At 62.6% G+C, this 15,145-nt stretch overlaps 1 protein-coding gene across 13 annotated transcripts in view; it reads left to right on the top strand.

Annotated features, from left to right (window-relative positions):
* Positions 1–15,145, top strand: part of RBFOX3 (RNA binding fox-1 homolog 3) — a 176,006-nt gene that overhangs the window by 68,386 nt on the left and 92,475 nt on the right. For 12 of the 13 annotated variants that reach the window (XM_080560963.1, XM_080560962.1, XM_080560965.1 and 9 more), the window contains one exon: positions 9,276–9,393. The gene's annotated coding sequence lies outside the window, so the exon portion shown is untranslated. Of the gene's footprint in view, positions 1–812; positions 2,421–9,275; positions 9,394–15,145 lie in introns of those variants that run through there. The other variant, XM_080560964.1, reaches the window with a different exon arrangement.

The raw sequence follows: 15,145 nt of genomic DNA, 5'->3' as shown, positions 1-15,145 counted from the left end.
GAGCCACGAGCACTGCTCTGGGTACGGAGCTTGGCGTTTTCCTTGCTGGACTTCGTGGGGCTGCTCCTGGCCCCTTCTTCCCATGTGCAAAGGTCTGAGCAGCAGCTCCACTCCCTGCGATACCCGGGCTTGGGGGGGGACGGATCCGTGCTCTCCAGCCTGCTCTGGAAACCCCACACTGCTGCTGCCGGTAGCCTTAGCCCCGGGCAGGGCATCCACACCCACACTGAGAGCTGGAAAATGCTGGAGTGTGGTCACCTGGAGCCCCGGGTGCTGGTGGCTGGTGCTGGGTGCTGGTCCCACCTCTGTACAGCCTGTGCTGGGATGCCCTGGGGCAGCTCCAGGTGACCGGCACCGCTCTGCGGCTGCCCCCGCCCCGTGCCGGGAACAACGCTCGTGCTGCCCTTGGCCGCGTGGCGTCTCGGGGGGCTGCAGTGCCGGGGCTTTGCGGGGGATTGTGCGAGTCCCTGGGCTGAGCCCCGCGGCGCACGGGGGATGCTCTTGGATCATCCCCGCGGCGTGCTGGGGCCTCGTTAGATGCGAAAGTTGGGCAGCAGAGGAAGGGCAGGGAGAGCCCTGCTTCCAGCACGCGGGGTGCAGATCCCCTGCCGCTGGCGGGGCAGTCATTAAAACCCCGGTCAGGCCTGGCCGGGAGCGGCACGGCGCTGCCTGCCAGGGCGGCACTGCCCGGGCTCATCGCTGTGAGCAGCTGAAGGAGGGCAGAGCAGAGGCGTGAGCTGAGAGGAATGACAAAGAGGGGAAAGGAGAGGAAGAAGCCCTGGAGGAGGAGGAGGAGGGAGGCTGGGTGAGTGCCGCATGCAGCACAGGGTGCTCCAGCTCCCAGGGCTTGTCCCCAGTCCCCCAGCAGGGACCCAACGTCCCCGCGTGTGTCCTGCTGGTCCCCAGCGCCTCGTCCCCTCGCTGCCCTCTCCCCTTCAGTGCGTGGGGCTGCCGGGCTCGTTTCTTGCCTTACTTTTGTTTTCAGTGCAGAGAGGTGGAGTTGCCCGGTCGCTCCAATCTTTCACTGTCGACTTTTCCCATGAGGTTTTAAACAGGTTCACTAAAGCTCTTCTGTCTCTGCGTCCACGCTGGTCATAAATCTGGGGCTTGTCTCTCCAGGCGCTGGGTTGTTGCCAGTCTTCGGAGTATCTGACTTCTCAAAATGAGGAACGCTTCTTCTGGCATTTCTAGCTCACCGACGGCGTTGGGAAGGGCTGGGGGGGGGCTCATGCGCTGCGGCAGCCGCCCGAGACGCAGGGCTGGGAGCCGCCTGGCTGCGGGGGCCGGCGAGGTGCGGAGCTCGGCGCGGCAGCGTTTGGGCGAATCCCGGGGACATCGCTTCGTCGCGCCGCCCGTCCCAGAGCCTGGGCAGCATGAACGCCTCCCGGAGGTAGGAGAAGCTCGTGCTTCCCCGAGCAGAGCGCCTTGGTGTGGGCAGGCTGCCTTTCCCAACGCCATGAACCGGGCACCAGCCCTGGCGACGTGCCGGAGCTTTGGGCTCTGGTCGGTGTTTTGTCGGTGCGGCCGGCGTGCGTTGAGCTGGGTGTGTGCAGAGCTCGAGTGGGTGCGCAGCTGGCAGGGGGACTGGAAGCTGGGGTAGAGGAGGAGCGCTGGTGGTCAGCGTTGCTCCCAGAGGAGGCGCGTCGTGTGTTGCCTCTCCAGGGTTTGGGAGCAAGGGCGGTTCTTTGGCACCTGCAGAGTCATCCCCAGCTGCCACAGGCCAGGGACAGAGCCCGAGCGTAGCTGGCGCTTGGAGCCGCTCCGAGCCAGGGCTGAGCACAGCGGCCGTCCCACGGGGTGGCCAGGGGTCACGAGTGCTCCTCAAGCCAGAATTAAAAATTTCCCTCATTTCCTGGCACTGAGCCCCACGGGGTTTCCAGAGGGCTGATCACGGGGAAGCTGTCATTTCCGTCCTTAAAATGTGAGTGGTGAGTGGCAGATGGTGAAAGAAAGAGTTTAAGATCTAATAATGACTGGAGGAGTGGGAAGGAGCTGATGAATACGTCCCCGAATAGCCGAGGTGTCACCTTGAGAGACCGGTGTGTGTCCGCAGCCCGGGAAGGGCAGCTCCCCCCGGGGCTCCCGCTCGGTCTCCATCTCTGCTCTGCTCTGCGGAGAGCCCGGGTGCGCTCTGCAGTTGCAGATCCGAGAAGGGCACGAGCACCAAAGCTGCCTTTCCATGTTTATCCACCGTTCTTCGGATCTGCCTTCAAACCTCCTGACAAGCTGCCCGGCACATCGGCTGTTTGAGGGAGCCTGGCTGGAAGAGGCCGCTGCGAGGACCGCTGCCGTCCGCTCCCGCTGCGCAGATCTCTTGGTGCCTCTGCCCGACCCGCGCCAGCCCCGGGAACAGCCCGTTTCCTCCCGTCCTGGAGCTCCCTGGATCTGGCCCGTGGTCTCTTTCCCCCGTCGTTCCTCAGGTATCGTTCTGCAGCCGTGTTTCGGTCACGGGGCTGGCGGAGGTCATGGTGCTGGTCCCCGAGCTTCTGCTGACAAGGATCCCGCTTCAGGATACCTTCATCCTTCCGTGCTAGAAAGTGCTGGCACTTCTCCACGCAGCCATTCCTGCTGGCACGGCACCAGCTGGAGCACCGGGAGACAACAACGGAGGCTTCCTCCGTGCGCTCCCCAGCTGCTGCCCGGGTCCCTCTCGCGGGCGGGGAAGCCGCCTGCCTGCCGTCGGTGTCGGGACCGGCAGCACGGCGTGCCGAGCTCGCTGCCACGGGCTGCGGGTGCGCCCCGGCTTCCCGAAACTCCCCGCCTTGGGGATGGAGCCAGCTGTCCGCGTGTGCGTGTAGGGCCCCGCAGCACCCGTCAGACTTCTGTTCCCTGTGCTGCTACCCCAGCACCTACCCCGGTGCCCTGTGCTTCGGTGGCTCCTCAGGCTCTGCTCCGTGCAAGTGGCCTCCAATGTCCGCCGGAGCGAGTCAGGGGTTTGCTTCCACGGCCCTTGAAAGCCCGTGCTGTGCTGGGCCCCTTTCTGTGCAAACTCCTCGAAATCACATCGGGTAATTGCCCTGGCAGTAAGACAGGGTCACGGGCTGCAGGTACCAGCTTCCAGGAAAGCCGAGCGCCCTCCTGCCTGCCTGGAGATCGATGCCAGAGCCCAGGCGCGATCCGATCGGCTCCCGCAGGAACTGAGCGCAAGGCGGGCGTCCCGCGGCCACCCCGTGTGTGCCTTGCTCCTGGCCTCTGGCCCCCCACCCATGGGAGCAACCCCACTGGGGCCAGGGCTGTGCAGGGACAGGACGGGGCCCCGGCAGTGCTGGAGGCGTTACGTGGCAGAGCACAGCCTCAGCACTCGGTCCCTTTCTGCAGCAGGAACAGATGCTTTCTGCTACAGTTTGAGTTTTTTTCCATCTTATTCATTTTAGGGATTAATTGGAGTGTTTCTTCTCCCTCCCTCCTTCTCCCCCGTTACATACAGCTGCACATGGATTTTAGGGTCATGCTTGTTTACACCAGTTATATTTGCATTAATGGGTGTTTGTTTTTGGAAGAGCAGCAGAAATCCCATAAAAACAAATGTTCCTTGCATCCCACAACTGCCATCGCTGCCCAGGGCGGCGGAGGCTCCGGGCTGGGTGCCCCAGGACAGCCCCATGCGCCAGCAGAGGACACTGCCATGGGCACGAGTGGCTCTGCTGTGGGTACAGGCGGCTTCCAGGCGCTGCGGTACCGACCGTGAGACTCCTCTGGTGCATGCAGTGACCCGGTAGGGGCGGGTTGGTTTTGACACCCCGGCCGCGGTCCTCGGCTGTGCCCGGTGGGCCCGGTGCAGCCGTTCCCCGGGGACCCGCCGCCTTCCCGGCTGCGCAGCCTCTGCCACAAACAGCAGCTGCCGTGGTGCTGCCTGGGGCGGCCGGGGGATTTGCTGGGTTTTACGAGGAGGTTGGGGTGGGGGAGAGCGTTTAAGAAGAAGAAAAAGAAAGGGGAGGGAGGAAGTATAATTATTTTTTCAAATAGCTCTCAGCTGCTGGATGCCTTTAAAGTTCCCTTTGTATTACTGCGGGTCAGGCTGGGCAGAGCCTGGCCTGGAGCGGTGCGGCGCCGGCCGCCTTTGTCGGCATGTCTGCGGTCTCGGTTATTAGCCGGGCTGCGGAGACCCAGTGCCTCAGATCTTCTGTGCGGCTGGTGAGAGGAATAAGCAGAGCTGCCTTATCACGCTCATTTAACTGGTTAATACATCTTCAGAGCAAATAATGCAGTCTGTGGGTGAATTGCTTAACCAACCTCATTACTATTGTGCATTTAGCAGCTTGGAGGAAGATAATACCTTTCAGGTTTGACCCAATTTTAGTTTTTGTTGTCATAACCATGGAAAATCGACCTTCAGAGACCCTCAGCAGTGAGCCTGAATAGGAAGTGATTTACAGCAAAAGTGCTGTGCAGAATACTTAATGCACTTGTGCAGAAAAACAGACTGCAACACTCGTCTTGGCACCCGTGTCCCCCTGCAGCAGGTGCTGCCCGCGCTTGCACCCCCCGGCCCCGGCTCCTGGGCACGCGCTGCCCACACCGGGTCCCTGCGGGACGGGGTCCGTGTCCATGGCAGGTCGGGGCTGCCGCCGCCGTTCCCCTCCTGCACAACGCCGTGCCTCCCTCCCTGCCGGCCCTGCAGGCACTGCTCGGGAGGCCGGTGCAGGGAGCTGCGCCCCTGGGTGCAGGCAGGCTGCTTGCGGGGCCGCTTGCCGTGGTGGTGCAGGACCCCCGAAATTACAGGCTGTCAGAGGGGCAGGGGGCACCTCCAGGGCACTTCTTGGGCTTGGTGGGAACCGTGCCCCAGCCCTTGGGATGCCCAGCCCCGGTGGGGCAGCAGGCGCCCCAAAGCCCTGCCCGTGCCCCGTGTTTGTTGTGCCGGAGGTGGGGAGCATCCCGAGTGCTCGCGGCCCGCTGCGCTCCCACCGAGCGCTAGGGAGCACAGGAAAAGGCAGAGGGTGATGTTCCTGATTGTGAAATTGAAATGAAAATTGCAAGAGGACTGTAAAGCTGTGAAACGTGGGGTGGGTTGTGCTCTGCAGCGTGCGGTTTCGGCTGGCCGGGGGTGGTGGGCAGATCCCTCCGTCCCCTCCTCCCCAGGCACTTTCCGAGGCTGTTTTCTCCATCCTTTTGTTCAAGATGGTTTCTCCTTCCACTCCTCGCCTCTCTTTCACTTCTTTCCCGGCTCTTTCATCTAATAGAAATGCACCTTCAGTACGGCGGAGATCTTTACTAAATTAGGCTGTGATAACTCCCTGTTCTCTGGAGTTGGGCTAGAAAATGCAAATGCCACGAGCGGGGCGCATCCTGCTCCCCGAGCGCCTCGCGTTGCCTCCCCGCTCCGCTCCTTAATGAGCACTTTCCTTCCGGCTTACTCAGCCTTTGCCTGCTCGCAGCCTTTTCAGGACTTCTCGAGCGCCGCGTTGCATATCGTGAGCAGCATGCACCGTACGTGCACCTTTTGGAACTTGTTATCTCAGCCTCGCCAGCCGTGCCTCCCGCGCACCTGGTGCCGCATGCTGATGGCCCGGCCGGGGCTCAGCTGCTCCTCTCCCCCCCTGCAGCCCCGGCCCCGCTGCCCCCGGGGGGTTTTGTGCGAGTGCCCCTGGCCCGGTTCGTGCCGTGGGGCGTGGTGACAGCCCTGCGGCTGTGGGGCTGTGGGGCCAGCACCGCCACGGGGACGGGCGCGGGGATGAGCTCCTCTCCCTCCTCTCCCCGGGTGGTGGCTGGGGGCACTGAGCGGGCAGCTAATATTAGATTGCTTTAATTCTGCTGTTTTGCAGTGAAAGGAGAAGCTGCTCCCTCAGCGTAAGAGTTCAAACTCTTTAGCCTTCCTCTGTGTCACCTTTACGGCCATGGATACCTCCAGGTGTGACGTAAGTGAGACTCGGGGAAAAACATCTTCTGTTCAGCATCAAAATCCTATTACCAAATGCTGTGTTCTGCTGCACAGATATCAGGCTCGGCACAGATAAGTGGGAAATAGCTCCTGATCTCGGTTGGCGCAGGCAGCTGTATCTTGGGCTGCACAGGCTCAGAGTGCTGCTTCAGTGCATTTTCTGCTGAAAGAGTCCCCGCTCTCCCCTGCTGCTGGAACAAAGGGAGAAATAACTGCTTGTATTTGCCTTCACAGCCTCCTCACAGCTCTCCCCCCCAGCCCAAAAGGACATTTCTGCATCACACCGCTGCTGCATTGAAACCCAGAGCACAAATCTTGTTCCTCTCGCCCTCCTCTCTGAACCCGCTGCTGGAAGCGCTGGGCTCCTGGCGCGGGAGTTTGTCTCGCTATGATGGGTGGGACGGGGGGCAGGGCTGGGGCAGGGCTGGGGCAGGGCTGGGGCAGGGCTGGGGCAGGGACAGGGGCAGGGGCAGAGCAGCCTCCTGGCAGTGCCCCTGCCGTGAGAGGCAGCAGCGGGGGCTCCAGCTCCCAAAACTGAGCAGATGCAGCACCGGCGGGGCTGGCCTTGGGATTGCAGACACTGCCGGCAGCGCCCGTTCTTGCTCTGTCTCCTCCCCGGGAAGCTTTGATAAAACCTCTCAGCCTTCCAGGGGTTGGTTTGTAGATGGAATCGCAGGGGTTTATTGTCTAGTAAGAGCTCAGCGGCACACAGGGAGAGATGCGCCCCAGGGATCGGCAGTGCGCTTCCAGTCTCCTGTGTCTGCACGCCCCTCTGGGGGCTGCGCTGGCTTCCCCGACTGTGGGGGAGATGTTGCAGACGTGGGGCTTGCTGCTGCACGGGGCTGCCTGCTCGCTGGGCTCCCCTCACCCACACGGCATCGGCGGGGAACGTGCCAGCCCCATCCCTGCACGCGTGTGGGCTTGCTTTTGAGAACAAGGTGCTGAAAAAGTAGCACTGGTTCCTCTTGGTTTAGGTTTTTCCCCCTCTGTTTATAGTGTCCTAAATTCATTGCACGTAGCCGTAGACTCATCGAGTGTCCGGAGCTGTAAGGGACCCGCAAGGATCTCCGAGTCCAGCTCCTGGGGGCTGGGGGGAGGAAGGTGCTGGGAGAGCAAAGCCAGGGCTCAGGCTGTTGTCCTGCAGGGATTGCTGGGCGAAGCTTTTGCCCCACGTTGTGTAGCAGATCGGAGGCGATGATCTCAGCCTTCTCAGCTCTTCGAATTCACAAAATTCAGCCGGTTGAGCTGTGTTAACATGGACCTGTGGGAGGGGGATGCTGCGGGGCCAGAGCCCGGTGGCAGCCCTGAGCGGACGGCCAAAACGCGCCACGCTCACGGGGCCTCTGCCCGGGCTGGCGTCCCGGGGCCGCCGGGCTCTCTGCTGCGTTTTTGGGGTCCTGGGTGCCCGGTGCTGGGCTTGGTGGTGGTGCCCGTCCCAGCCACCAGTGTCAGCTGCTTGCTGCTGGGCGGCACAAAGGCGGCTCTGGGGGAAAGCCGGTGAGCGGGGCTGCGCGCGCTCGGCTCTGCCGGGTGTCCCGGCTGCACCCACCCCGTGCCGTGGGTCCCCTCGCCCACCAGAGAGCAGTTCCATGGTGGTTCACGGGAGCTGTGTCAGGTGGGAGAGGAGAGGAGACATGTGGGTGATTAAAAAACCCCTCTCAGGAACCCGGACGGCTGAATCCCCACTTAACCCTGCGCTCTGCTTCAGTTTCTGGTAACAAAAATAATCAAAGGAGGAGAGGAGCGGAGCTGCAAGGGAAGCTTAATTTAAGGGAGAACAGCAAATGGGTTTCTGTGCAGGGTGGATTAGGAAATTGGGCTGTGACAGATTGACTTCAGAGGTGACTGTGATGGAGGGGGCTGGGGAGGGGCTTTGAAGCGTACAGTTGTGTTGAGCTGCGCTCGCTGCTACGCGTGTTAATCAGGAGCAGGGCCTAATGAGCAGGAATAATTGGGTGGAAGGGGAATTCCAGCAGATTTGGGAAGGCTGGGGAGTTCCTGTGCTATTCACAGGTCCTCTCCTCTCTGGGGGTTTCTGTGCTCTCGCAGGCGCAGTGCTCGGTGCCTGTTCCAGGCTGTGTGGCTCACGGCTTTCTGCAGCGATGGGGCCCCCCCGGGACCGTGCTGGGAGCTGGAGGCACCCTGAGTGCCGTGTTTGGGGTCCCGCTGCCCGTCTCCCTCCCGTCCTCTGGCGTGGCTGCGTGGCAGCCGCTTGCTGGCTCTCCTGCCCCTTCCCTGGGGTTACAGCAGGCTCTGCAGGACGGGGCAGCCGTGCTGCTGCTCCATGGGGAATGGTGGCCCCATCCGGCACTGCGCTGCTTCGTTACTGGGATCTTGCTCAGACGGGTGCTTGGGGTGCTGAGGGTGCTTCGCACAGCCCTGGCCAGCACCCTGTCCTGGCAGGAGCAGAGCTGGGATGGCTGCTGATGGCCCCCCGGGGGCTCTGTGCTCCCTCCACTCCCCTGAGTTTGGCTGATCAGAAGGCAGCAGGGTTATTCGCGAGCCGTGCCACCGTGGGTACTCTTTTTCTTTTCCCTCTTCTCCTTGCTTTTTAATGAGCCAACCTTGGAGGACCTTGAGAGACGCTCCTGCAGCTTTTCAGTGACTTATCTGCCGGCCTCTGCCCCCTATTCCGCCGAGGGGATAAATCTCCGCTCGCGGCGCGGAGCTGAGCGCCGAGCCCGTCCCGCCGCGCGCCGCAGGCTCCATAACTCACGGCGGGGGCGGGGGGGCTGCCTGGCGGAGGTCGCGGGGTGGACGTCGAACACTCAGCGCCGAGATTGATGGCATTCCCCGCCTGGAGCAGGAAAAAAAGTCCCATTACAATAGGGGACAAGCTGGTAAATTATCTTCCGTTCAACCTGGGTCGGGGAAAAACAAACCGGAGCGGCTGGGAGTGATGCAGGACCACGGGCTGCCTCCGAGGAGGGACCGGGTGGGCTGGGGGTGTTTTACACCTTCAGGAAAAGCCTCTGCGTCTCCTCGCCTCCATCCTGCGTGCTTCATCCTGCTTACAGCGTCCGTGTCAGTGCAGAGACCAAGAGGTGGTCCCGCCGGGGACCCCTGAACCCCAAGCGGGGGCCGTGCCACGCACACCCCGCAGCCAGGGCAGGACCTAGTGCCCCTCTCCGGGGCTTTGCTCGGCTCTGCCTGGTGCAGGTCAGGGCGAGCGGGTGCGTGGGCATGGCTGGTCCTGCCGGCAGCGTTGTGCCTGCGGGCAGCGAGGGCGAGCTCCAAAGCCCCGTGAAATAATTGTGCTGTAGGAGTGGGACAGGGTGGGCGCGAGTCCCTGCGAGCTCTGCCGCTCAGCAGCAGCGAGCTGTGCTGCATCCCCCTCCCTTACTGGTAACGATTCCTGCACGGGGACGGGACTGGAGACTCTCCCTTTCTCTTTCAGGCTGAGAAGCCTCTGCTGTGAGACCCCGACGGCTCTTCCCGACAGCTCGGAGAGGCAAACGCCAGTGTGAGCTCTCACCTGCGCCCCGCAGCACGAGGCACCTCCTCTTGCCGCCCAGGTACGTCTGTCCCGCCAAGCAGCGCAGGCTGGGGGGAGTGTGGAGGCTGCCGGAGGCCACGCTCCTGCTTCCCTATGGCCCTGCCTGGTGTTGCAGCTCGTGAATCAATCCACCGTGTGCTTGGCACCAGTGCTAGGTAAAGATCGTGTGCCCCCTGCTTTCACGCACGTGCCCAAGGTCCAAGCTCCAGTGAAACAACCTGGAGAATGGGAGCATCGTGGGGAGAAGCCACGCTCCTGGTGGGAGGAGGGCAGCGGGGATGCCCGGCTCCCTGCTGCCCACCCTGGGCAATCTCCTGGCGATTCCCTCCAGGCGCAGAGCTCCTGGAGTGCTCAGGACCCGGGTGCTCCCCTGCTCAGCTCCGCCGCAGCCTGGCCGTGCTCAGGACACGGCGCCCAGCATGGATCATGCTGCCAGCCCACCGCAGCCGTCTGCCTGGTTTCCACTGGTTTAGTTTGAACCCGTCCCCATCGGTTCAAGTGACACAAAATAAAAGCCAGCCTCCTGCTGACATCAGCCCGTGCTGGGAGTTTGCACAGAGTCCTAACGAGTAGTTAAAAAGTCAGCCTGGTACAGGCAGCGTGACTTTCTCCTCCAGCCAAGCCACTGTCCCCGTTCCTTCCCAGTGCTGTGAGCCCTGAGGGCACTGTGCCTCGGAGGGTTTGTGGCAGTGCTGTCACAGCCACGCTTTTGGCCCGATGGCAGGGATGGGGCATTGCTGGGGGACAGAACATTGCTTGGGGATGGGGCATTGCTTGGGGACAGGACATTGCTTGGGGATGGGGCATTGCTTGGGGACAGGACATTGCTTGGGGATGGGGCATTGCTTGGGGACAGGACTTTGCTAGGGACGCAGCACGGTGCCTGTTGGCTGCATGCACCTCCTGTGAGGGTGCTGGGGGAGACACCACGGCCCCGGCACCCCTCTGGCCGGGCCCTGCCTCGGGCTGTGCTCCCTGAGAGCGGCTCCTGTGCTCTGCCGTCCATCCCACGTGCGTGCTCTGACACCACCAAGTGAGGAGCGAGGTTTGAGAATCTTCGTCCCTCCGCTGGGGGCAGAGGTTGTCCTGAGAGAAGGATTAAAGAGGAGCCTTCCCTCTCTGAAGAGGCTGTGCAGATGTATTTCCCCAGCCGCATTAATCAGTTTGAAGGCAGCAAAGGAAGCTGAGCTCTGTGTATCACCTTGAAGCTTTTTTTTTTTTTTTTTTTGCCTTTTAGAAAACTTTGGGTGGATGTTATTGCTCATGAAAGCGAGGGTCTGATCATGCTGGGTAGGAGCAGGCGTAGTGTGGGCTGGCGCTATTATGCAAGCTTCCCACATGCAGCTCTGCCAGTGCACGCCGTTCCAGAACAACAGCCCGCGCCCGGCCCCGAGCCCACCCCCGGGGCTGCCGGAGCGCCCGGCCCCGCGCTGCCCACGTCGCCCCCACGCCCGCTCCTGCGAGGGGCGAGTGCCCGGCCACCGTGGCGCCCTGTGGGGTGGAGGTGGCCGGGTCAGGGGTGCACGGGCTCGGGCTTGCTCCTGCCGGAGGCGTGGGGCTGCGTGCCCCCAGCTGCCGTGGGGGCTGCCCCACTGCGCCGTGCTGCGCAGGAGCCGGCCCGCTGCGTTAGCTCTGCCTGGAGCAGGAGCACCCGGCGTTCCCTGCAGGGTGTTGTGGTGTGCTGGGCATGGGTCTGGGGGCTGTGCTGCTTGTCGGCAGGGGATTTGCAATCAGACACAAAAGCCAAACCCAAATGGCTGATTTTATTCCAGAGATTGTTCGCCTGGTGTCAAGCAACCTGGGGTGATTCACGCATCGCTGCTGTCAGGGCTGTGGCACCAGTGATGTCCCTGCCATCTGCTGTCACTGGAGAGCTGTGTGGCATCCCCAGCCTCAGTAAAGATGCTCAGTGCTTGTCTTGTCTTGGGGTACCCACAGATGTGTCTTCACTGCTAAAATGGGTTCTCTTTTCCAGCCAGCAATCCAACAGAGGCAAAGCCTGGCTTAGCTTCGCCTCTGGCTTAGCGAAGTGAAGCCAGCCCCCAGGTGGGAGCACGTGCTGCAGGTGGGGTTGTCACCCTGGTGGGGAAGCTCATCAGTGCCCCATGGGAACACAGATCCAGCCTGGCTGCAGGGACCGGGCACCCTGGGACAGACGCAGGCTCGCCTGTGCTGGTGCCGCTGAGCCTCTTCCCCAGCCAGCCTTCCTCCCTACTGCATTTATGCTTCCCTTGAGCCTCCCTTCACTGCCAGCCATCTTCCTCGTTGTTGCCACATGATGGCTTTGGGTTGCCAGCCGTGAGCGTCACACAGGGGTGCCGGTGCCTCGCATGAGGCTCGCGCTGACCGTGGGGCAGCACGACGGATCAAGGAGCGGCCACATTGGTACTGAGCCCCGCAGAGATGCTCCCTGTCATCCTGAAATCCAAGCGAGCCCTCCCCGGCAGGAAAGCGCTCCTTAAAGGAAGGCTTGAAGACGAGCAATGGAGAAACATCTGAAAGGGGAGCCCTCGAGGCGCTTTTGTTCCAGCGAGTGGGAGTGCTAGATCCGCTTAGACATGAAAGGCTGCGCAGCTCCATCCCCAAAGTCACCAGCGAGACTGCGGCGAGGAGGAGGACGGGGGTGCGTGGCTGCAGGGGGAGGTCATCCCGGGAACGCCTGTCACCGGGACTCCCCTCTCCTCCTCCCCTCCGAGCAAGGAAATTAGGTCACACTTGGAAGTCAGTTTCTTGGCTGTGGATTTAATTTGGCTTTTCCAGGCTAGTTATCATATAATAAATTCCAGGAGATTTATAGAAAACATGCCCAGGGAGGCTTAGCCAGTGTGTAACAAGATTTGTGCTATTTCTCGCTGTAGAGCAGCTCCAGCAAGCACAGCGCGCGCCTGGGGCTGCGGGCAGGGCTGACAGGGCCGGAGCTGTGGGGCTGGCACCCGCGGCTCCCCCAGGCCCAGGGGATCCCAGTGCTCGGGTGAGGGCTGCCAGGGCTGGGACGGGTCTGGCAGCTCTGGCGCAGAGCCCGACGTCCCCAGGGCCCAGCCTCTGATGGCTCCCACAACGGGGCTGCGCAGGCTCACGCGGCCTCAGCCCTGCCAGCCTTGCGGCCCCGTAGCAAAAGCCTCCCCGGCCCCGAGGCACTGTGCCGCAACAAATGTCCTTGCCCCAGCTCCCCAGCAGCAACAGGCTGCTGCCATAAATCATCCGGGAGCGGCTGCCTTCCTGTGACCGGTCGTCACTTGTCTTCTCGTGGCTGCCGGGAGCGGCGGTGACGGGCCTGCTGTGGCGGGGCCTGCTGGTGGCGATGTTGGTGGCTGTGGTGGTCGAGGCCTCCGGTAGCCCAGGGCTCGGTGCCACAGGAGCCGGCTCCCTGAGCAACAGGGAGAGGGCAGTGGGGACAAGGAGCGCCGGGGGGACACCCCCCCCAAGGGCACGGCCTTGTGGCCTCTCCTCCCTTGCCCGTGGGAGGCCGTGGGACAGCGAGCTGCTGTCTGTGGATCTCAGCTCTGCGTGCCTGTGGGAGACAGGTTTGCCCGATGCCTCAGGAAAGGCCAAGAAGGAAAAAAGCACTCGGTTTTGCTGTGATTTCTGATATTTGCAGCACAATGGCAGCTAAGTGTCTGGGAGACAACCAGCAGCACAGAGGGCACTGCCAGCCACGCTCCCCATACCGTCTCTCGCTGCTAACGCCGCCCAATTAGTGTCTTATTAGTCACTCCGCGTGTTAAAGCATTAAGAACAATTAAGGGTGAGAAGAGTTTCCAGATGTAGCAGCAAGCGCTGGAGCCGGGAGCTGGCAGCTCCGCTGGCTGCTCCCATATGGAAACAATCTCGCGCGCAGCAGGGCTCGCTGCAGGATGGCGAGCTGGGCCCGGCGCTGTCACGGGGTCCGGGGGCTGCCCAGGAGCGGGGGGCGATGCCCACCCCTGCCACCAGCACCCCATGGCCAGGCTGCGCCTGGCTTCTGTGAGCTGGGGAGGGGATGCGGGGGCTCCGGGTTGACCTTACCGCTGCTGCTGGCCGTACCGCTGGGGTATCGGCACCGGGGCCGCGGGGTGCAGCGGTGGCACGCCGGGAGAGCTGGCCATGCGGGTCGGGATGTGCCTCTGAGCACCTGCTGAGCACGCTGGAAACGCTCCCCGTTATTAAGTTTGCAAATGAACTCAAGTCAAATATTTATTTATTGGCTGGGCTCGGTGTGAGTCAGAGTCCCTCCGCGCGGCGCCCAGCCGTCGCTGGCAGCCCCGTGCCGCGCGGTGCCTTTGCTGGCGGAGAAAGCAGGGCTGGAAACGCACGCGGCTGCGAGCAGCTACGAAAGTGCATCTGGGACACCGCGTGTGGGGGACAACTGCCTCGATAAAGATAGCTCTCTTGTTGTGACACTTCGAAGTACAGGAGAAGTAGCACAAGCAGAGACGAATGTGACTTCAGAGCCTGAGTGCAAGTGACTTCAGCTCCCCATAAATAGTCCCTGGCGCGGTGGTGGAGGGAGGGGGACTGGAGCAGGCACATCCCGGGGGCTGTCGTGCCCACGTGCTTGGTGCCCGCTGCACGAGGCAGGTCTCACCCCTTCCAGTGCTCCCCACCGGTGCCGGGACTGCTTGGAGGGGGGCCAAGGCAGAGCCTCGGTGGCCGCCCACGAGCCCGGCTGCTGCTGTGCCCGCACGGCGCTGGGGCAGGGGCTGCGCGGTGCTGGTGGGCACCGGTCCCTGTGCCACTTGTTGGGCATGCTCCCCCTCGCTCGCCTGCTGCCTGGCCAGCGATCTGCAGCCAGATTGTTGGCTTGGGTAAATGTATTTTATCTTGGCAACCTTGCTGGTGTTTGCCTGCCTGGAGCATTCATATTTATAGCAGTGGCCTCCTGCCGCTCCTGTGTGCCAAGCCCCCTGCCCCACGGCCGGGCGCTCAGGGAGGTTTTCCCATCTCCGCTCCTGGAGGCTTTGGGTGCTGCCTCTCTGCTTCCTTCCATGCTGGTGGCTGTGAGCCCAGGGAGGCTGCCCCAGGCAGGTGCTGCTGGCCCAGGGTCCTGGCTGTGGCCTCGCAGGGGCAGGGGTCCTGGGCTGGGGGTGCTGTGCCCCCTGCCTCGCTGCATCTGGGGCTGGGCGAGCACCATGAGGTGAGGGCACGGAGCTGGCGAGAAGGGGAGGGAGGTGGCCTTTGGTTGTTGGAATAATTCCTCTCCCGCTGTCTCTGGGGTGAGGCGAGCGGTGCTTGGACAGATGGTGTTTTTGAGTGACCTTGGAGCTCGGAGTGGTTCCCTCGGATGCTGAGTAATGGTCGGAGCCACGGGAAGCGAGCAGCGGTGTTGCAACCTGCTCGCGCCAGTGGGAGCTTGTCAGGAAGCCAGAGCTGGGGAGGGATGTGGGGTGAACCAGGGATGGAGCCAAGGCCCAGCACGGCGTCGTGGCTGTAAGGAAAGCAAACGTGTCCCGCGACCCCTGCTCCCTCGGCTGCGCGAGGAGCGCGGTGCTGCGTCTGGTGGGGCTGGCCTGACACTTCCTGACAGCTCCTACAGCCCCCGTCTGCGTTTCCTTCGCCTCGCAGCGGGATCTCCCCCCTCCCTCTCACCTCTCTTCTTAGCGAAAAGCCTGTGCTTGCTCCAAAAGCCCCAACAGGGGCCTCCGCAGCTGCGGGATTTGGTTCAGGGAAGCCCCGTGGCTTAGCCATGGCAGGTGCTTTGTGCAATACAACGTGTCCTGCAGGTAAGATCAGGAATTCTAATTCTAGGAGAAAATTCAGCGCATCCCCGGGGGGCTGTGACGCAGGGATCGCCC

Source organism: Anser brachyrhynchus, assembly GCF_964034855.1.
Source record: "Anser brachyrhynchus genome assembly, chromosome: 18".
In the NCBI taxonomy this organism is placed as follows: Eukaryota; Metazoa; Chordata; class Aves; order Anseriformes; family Anatidae; genus Anser; species Anser brachyrhynchus.
This window is presented reverse-complemented; position numbering and strand designations above follow the sequence as displayed.